This window comes from Pteropus medius, unplaced genomic scaffold (genome assembly GCF_902729225.1).
Source record: "Pteropus medius unplaced genomic scaffold, Ma_sr-lr_union100, whole genome shotgun sequence".
Classification (NCBI taxonomy): Eukaryota; Metazoa; Chordata; class Mammalia; order Chiroptera; family Pteropodidae; genus Pteropus; species Pteropus medius.
This window is the reverse complement of record NW_024344434.1, coordinates 1,745,502-1,752,763: the sequence shown is the minus strand read 5'-3', so window position 1 is coordinate 1,752,763 and position 7,262 is coordinate 1,745,502. Positions and strand designations below refer to the sequence as shown.

Genomic DNA, 7,262 nt, shown 5'->3' with positions numbered 1-7,262 from the left:
CTGATTCAATTTGTAAGCAAGATTTTACAAAATAACATTTTCTCATTTATTAAAAATTATATATGTAGTCTATATTGATTATTTTTAAAAATCAGAATATAGAAATAAGCAAAAAGAGAGAGAGAACATAAAATAAACTATAATCCGACTATCTTAAAATAACTAGTGTTTATTATTTTGGGTATATTTTTTTTCAAAAAGAATTGTATGGCATACTTTGTTTTATAAACTGATTTTCCACCTACCGAATCATAACTATCTTTCTACTCCTTTATTATTCTTCTACAACTTCATCTTTAATTTGCTGCAAAAGATCCCATAGTTTAAATGCACCACAGTATATAATGAGCAATTCCCACTGTTTTTCGCCCCAATTGTTTGCTCTTATGAACAGTGCTGCAATGAACATTCGTACATCTATACCTTTTCTGCTTGCTCAATTATTTCCTTTATGATAAACTTCTAGAAGTAAAACTGGTCAAAGGGCATGTGATGTTTTAGGCATTTAAGCTATTCTGCTAAGTGATAAAAAATAAATTGTCTTCATAGAATTAGATCCCATCCCAGGAGTTTGTCAAAGGTGTGGGTCCCCTGTACTGGCCACATCTACACTGGGGTTGGGAGACAATGACCAGCAGAGCAGCAGAGAGGGACAGGGAACATAGAAAACACAATGTGAATTAAGCCATGTTAGAGATACAACCCATTAGATCAATACTGAGTGGTTGCTTCACTCAGTATAGTGATGCTTATGTGTTGAAACACTGTCTCCCTCACTTCTCACAATAAGTCCCCAAGGAGGTGAGATCACTTTTTTTAACTGAGGAAACTGAGGCTCAGAGAGGGTAAGATGCTGTGTCACATAGCTAGTAAGAGCAAAGCCAGAGCCAATGGAAACATCTGGGCTCTGAGGAACAGGGCCCTGCCACACCGTGAGAAAAGAAGGGCACTGACCTTGGGTCTGCTGCAGGGTGACTAGGACAGCCGTTCCCTTGTTCCTTACCTAATGCTCCCTGGCCACTGGCATAAACACATGTCACTCAGAGCCAAAAGGCAAGTTCCCAGGTGACCTTCCTTCGAACAGCTCTCTGAGAAAAGTTGGCTTGAAGGATTAGAATTCCAATTCAAATTATTTCCATGTGCAGTTGGTGGTGGGAGAAAGTGCTGACATTTGGGTCATTCCACTCACAGAGATCTGTGGTGTGCCCAGAATACGCCTAGACTCCTGCTAGCGTCGGCAGGGGATGTGCAGAGGAGCTTTAATGCTAAAGCTTCCAACAGAGGCTGAAAGAAATGACTAGAGACCATGAATTGTGGGCTGCTCATGTTATCCTTTGCACACGAATCAACGTTGTGTTTGATAGTATAATTGGAACCAACTAAACAAAAATCGGTGTCTGCAAAGCCAACATCAACTTTCTCCTGCCCTTCTCATGCTTTGGAGTACCTTAAGAATCTGATCCCTGTGTAGAAACATGTGTTCTATTGTTGAACGGTTGTTCCTACACCTGAGATGTAGCTTCCAGTTACAAGTCAGCTCAGGCAGAAATCCATGTGCGTACTTTGCCTAAGAGAAATATTCTTGTCACATAAGAATCCCCCATTAATCAAAAATCACATTATGGCTCCTGGAATGAAGTTTCCTTTACTACTCTTTAATAATAAGCCTGAGATAAGATAAAATTTGTAATTGCACGTTCTCTTCTGATGGGAGATAATATAAAAGTGGTATAGAAATTTGACTTAAAAGAGTATATTCACTTAGCTAATAGGCTTCCATTATGTGGTCTTTACTTATTCATTCATTATGATTTTTGCCACATATAGAAAACTTTAATTGAAAGTTACTTATTACATTGTTCCTGAGTGTTAGCAGCAGAGTAAAGTTTCAAATAATCAAAAAAGAATGAATGAATAGAAGCCCAGAATTTTATAGACAATGAAACCTGCTGAGTAGACCTCCTATACCAACCACAGGATCAGATATTAAGGACTCATTTCATATTGACAAAGCACAGTTTCTTCAGTGGAAAGTGCAATAAATGGATTATAAGTAATATAGTAATATATATATTTTATTTTATGGATCACCCATATTGCAGAAGGCAGTTGACCCTACAATGGGGCTACAGTCCACAGACAAGAGAGAACAATCAGAAATAAGGCTATCCTTCCATTTATAGGCTAAATAACAACAAGCTTTTGTGAGAGTTTTTTCCAGCTAACAAGTTATGCCTTAATTATCATCATTAATGCCTATTAATCAATTAAATCATATTTACAGTGCCAACATCAGCAAGCCAAACTCCAGTAGCACTTTCACAAGGGAATATTCCTGATCAAGATACAAAGGCCAACAAACATCTAACACAACTAATGGAATTGGAGTAGAAAATGCAGTGTGCCGGGGTTCAGTGGTTCACATCAGCCCTTGTTGGAGCTCCGTCCTTCCCTGGGACACTCCCTCAAAGGTATAAAAACAGTACCAAGCTGGGGTGGGAGGGCAGCATCTGTGATACAGAAAGAATGAGTAGCTTTGTGATTTGTGATTCTGAAAGGCCTTACTTATATTACAAAACAGAAGCATTTAAAGCAGAATTGTTTGTCCAAGTTGGTTCTTTAGCTTTTATGTTAACCACTAAGATGAGAATGTGTACATTTATCATTGAAAAGTATGTGTGTGCCTTGTTCAATCCAGGTTGCTGCTCTACAGAGAAAACTGACAGGTGCTCATCACCATCATCATCATCGCCATTTTAGATGCCAAACGCAAAAGGGTTATGCTCCCACACAGTGCTGCCCAGGTGATAAGTGGTAGAGCATGTCAGGAGCCCAGCCTTTCAAGGACTCCTGCCCTGCATCAGAGGTGCCAACTGCTTGAAGGGAACCAAGCAGAAAGTTCTCTCTAAACAATTGAATGACTCACATGAGGCTGAATGGAAATTGTGAATTAACTCTTCTCTTTGGATTTGAACAGTCACATATTAATAGAGTATAGATCCTTCTCCAGAGAAGAGCCTTGTGGAAAATACTTTCTCTTGCATCTGAAGTCTCTCTGCCCTTACAGGTCTCTTTAATAAAACCTTGGGAGATTGATAACACAAGATGGCAGCCATCCCTGTATAAATTATGGTGGCCTCTTCATTTCTCCCTTTCCAAATCATCACCATTAATTAAGAGCACACCAAGAGGGGAATCCAGTGTTGTCACTGACTGGTGAAAAACTGCACCAAAATAGAGAAGTATCTCACTGAGGGTCCACAAGGCATGATTCCAGGAGCATGCATGGGAAAATCCAGCACAAAGCAAACTTAAGATGCTGAGGAGGGCCCACTAGCAACAATCAGAGATGATAGAGATCAATAAGCCCCAGCCAGAGTTCCTGGGACACTCTGGCCTCTGTTACTAATTCATTCAACAAACAGTGTTGAGTATCTTCCTGTACCAATCGAAGAAACCACAGTGAGTTTCCTTGAAGACCTCACAGTCTGGGGTTGCAGTTGGAGTGGGGTGGCAGACAAGTCATCAGAAGATTATAGACTAATCAGTGTGGGGGTCATACTCCATATGGGATGGGAGGAAACTCCAGAAGAGAGGACTTCGCCCAGATTGGGGGTGGATGTGGGAAGCCTCATTCATGGAGGAGGTGTTTGAGCCGAGTCTTGAATGATGGGTAGAGGCTATCCAGATGGTCAAAAGAAGGAAGGCCATTCCAGCAGGGGTCACAGTATGTGCAAATACAGTGTAGCTGGAGGGAGTTATTATGGGAGTAGTGGAGAACATAAAAAAAAACATCTAAGTTCTTCAACAATTCCAGGAACCTACCCCACACTGGTAGAACACACCAGGACCCCATGAATGTTTACTGAATGCAGCCATCATCAGAGCCATCATCAGAGCCCTGAACACTCAGATGCCATGCATCTGCAGCCTGGTTCATGACTTGACACCAGAGAAATCTCTCTGTGAGCCCAGACCTGACAGTTTTACACTAGAGATCGCTGGAGAACTTCCTTAACTCCTCCCTTCCTCAGTTTCCTCATCTTGAAAATTGGATTAATAACCCCTGCTCTGAAAGATTTTGCTAAGTATTTAAAACACTGTCTATGAAACACCTGGAGCAAAGCAGAAGGCGCTCCATAAGTGTTAGCTTCCTTGCTGGTATTATGGGGGACCCTGGTGTACCATGATGATCTTGCAGCCTCACAGACTTCGCCATCCGTCACATATTTGCCTGATTTTGTGTTCACAGCAGATCTGTTGCATGGTAGTATTCATACCTGCAAAGACCCCTGAGATTGTGCTTTGCCCCATCAGGAGGCCGACCTCTCCTTCGATGCTCACAGAATACAGACAACACCTTTTCTCCTCTGGGCCCTATGCCCACATTATCCTGTGCTTTAAGAATGCACCTTCCATTTGTACTAGTTGGAGCCAAAAAAGAATTGCAAAGATAAGTGTATAAGAGGAAAAATGATATCGCTCTCCCAAATGCTGCGTTTGTTGTTTGGACTGACTGCACCACCTCCCTGCTTGATTTGAGTTGGTAGTTCTTGTTCTCATACTTCTTTCTCCCTCAGGTGCTTCCGCTTTTACTTATCAGCTTTAGATTGTTTTCTGAGGTAAGAAAATTTATTTTATGGGTGAACGTTAATGCCCACTTTCACTAACTCTCCACTGCCACCTGCTAGATCTTTCAGTAGTGAGAGTCCCACCGCCACGGATCCCCCTTCGACCCAGGCAGACCAGGACCATTGGGCAGCCTTGCCTGGGTACAAAGCAGGCCTTATGGATCCCAGCTCCAATGCATAATGTGACCTCAGGCAAGCTACTTACCCTTTCTCAGCTTCCATCTCTCACCTGGAAAACAGTGATAATAATACCTCTTACACTATTGTACATACTTGTCACACAGTAGACAATAAATAAGTCTCCTCCTTTCTGACTTTGCACGGATGTCCTGCTGATCATGGCCTTTACCATCCCCCATGAAGAGCCCATGCAGATTCTTACTTCTGAGCACTTGATGACTCCACTCTCTCTAAAAGGAACACCAGCCTTCTATTCTACACCTCTATCAAATGACTGTGGTTCTCCTCCAAAACACTGGAGAAGAGACACCCTCCTCCAGGAAGTCTTCCTAGATTGACTCTGTCTGCTTCCAGTCACACTCTTTTTCAATCTCCCAGCAGGAAAGAGAAAACACACTCAGATGATTTATTAAATTCCGAACAGAATTAAATAATGAAACCATTTACAGAAATATGGCTAGTGCTCGAAAAACCACTATGGGAAATCAAAGCCCCAAAGATTAACAACAAGAAGAAATTATATCTACCCCTTTCCCTAAAGAGAATGGTTTTCTGGAGACTGGTCAGAGCTAGAGGCAGGGTGGAACTGGCCAAACCCAAGTAGAAGCCAGAGGCCGGGAGCCTAGGAGATGGAGTGCAAATCAGCCACCATGGCCCCAGAGCACAGGACAGAGAAGGGAAGGGAATAGATCTGAGCTGAGGGTGGGGAAATGACTGAAAAATAAAGCATACCTTGTTATTCTGGTTCCTCCATTAGGCTCCAATATAGTTATATGTTCCCCACAAGCCTTAATCCATGTCTTCTCTTTTTTTTGGATTTCCCTCTGGATGCAGAGAACGTACCATTTATTGAGTACCTACTATGTGCCAAGCATGGAACCTCATTTACTCCTCACAACAATCCTGTAAAATCTCATAGTTTGAAGCTAAAGAAACTGAGGTTCAGAGAAGATCAGAGTCTTGCCAATCTGACTTTAGCCCTGACTGTGAAGCCAGCAATTCTGTGTCACAAGATGCCATGATTTTTGTGAAAGAGTGCCAGCCCTGCCTCCCTCCACCGTGGCCAACTACCTTGCAGGCTTTGTTCAAGCCTTTATTATTTGTTCTGTCTGCCCAGAGTTGGTTAATGGAATCCACTCAGCACTCAAATCTGAACCCAATATTAGATGCACCCCAACCCGAACCCTATATTAGATGCACCCCCACAGATAGACACTTTGTGTGGTTATTTGTCCTATTATCATCTCCCTGAATTGTGTCAAATGGGCCAAACCAGTCACATCTTTCTTCTGCAACTTCACTTCCATGGGCCGGACACCAGAACAAAGCAAGGCATGATTTGCCTCTGGCACGAGGGCTCACGGTCCAGCCTGCAAAGGGAGGAGAGAAGGCAGGGATCCGACTTTCAGCCTCAGAAATAAGAGGAAGTTTCTGCCTCCCACTCTGATTCACAAGGTGATGATCTCTTACACAAGAAAAGAAAAAGGAATTAAGAGGTAGGGCAGTCAAAAAAAAAAAAAAGACAAATGTCCACTCTGAGGTCATTTAAAGTCTTTTAAAATTAATCAAGATTCCCATCTCCATGGAAGATTTTTGGAGCATGGTTCTGCCTGAAGTGGGGAAAAAGAGGGGATGGGCCAAGGGACCTCTCTGGCTTTCATCGTATGAGTTCTGTGTGCTGGCATGCTCACCGGCTAACTCAGAAACAGAGTAAAGTGGCAGCGGCTTGCTATTTTCAACATGAACACAAAACAGATCTTGAAAAGCCATATTGTCCATCTTCCTGCCACTGAACACCGCATCAGCTTTCCTAGCTCCCATGCTAAGGTTCTTGCCTGTCTCACCATGCTTCCTTCTGTCTAGCTTACATCTCTCATGCTGCGGTACAGGCAGCCCATTTCCTCATTTCACAGCCTCATGGAGATGGAGAACAGCTGGTGCTTGATCCTCTGGAGAATAACTTTACAGAGGTTTGTTTTAGTGGAAACACCAGAGTCCTGAGGAATTTTTCCCTTTGTTTGAAAATGAATGACTTCCTTTTAGGTCTGCTCTGAGAGGCTTCCACCTGAGTTGTGGTAACTTCAAAGGCTCCCCACATTTCTGTGCCAGAGGCCAGAGGCCAGCTGGGGCCTCCTCCTGTGGCTTCTGCCCAAGATTCTGCAACCTCAGCCTCAAACCAACCGCTCAGCATCCCGGGAAGGGTCCCGTGCACATGTGTGATGGGCATAGGTGCCTGCGTTTGCACATATGTTGGCTTGTATTTAGGAGCGGGCGTATGTATCTAAAATATATTGCTCTCCTTCCGTTGTTAAGAATCAGCCTTGGGAAGCAAAGAGACAAGGGGAGACAGCATTCAGCTAGGGCCTTGCATCTTCAGTTTCAGTTTGTAATAAATATTTATGACCAAGTTACAACAAGTCCTGAAAAAAGAAGCTTTAAATAGAAACACAG

General features: G+C 42.8%; 1 long non-coding RNA gene across 1 annotated transcript; it reads right to left on the bottom strand.

Annotated features, from left to right (window-relative positions):
• Positions 1 to 2,054: 2,054 nt before the first annotated feature.
• On the bottom strand, positions 2,055 to 7,262 carry LOC120610366 (uncharacterized). The gene is made up of 2 exons (XR_005654921.1): positions 6,085 to 7,262; positions 2,055 to 5,635 (listed from the first exon to the last, which is right to left on the bottom strand). It is a non-coding gene; the product is annotated as an uncharacterized LOC120610366 (long non-coding RNA).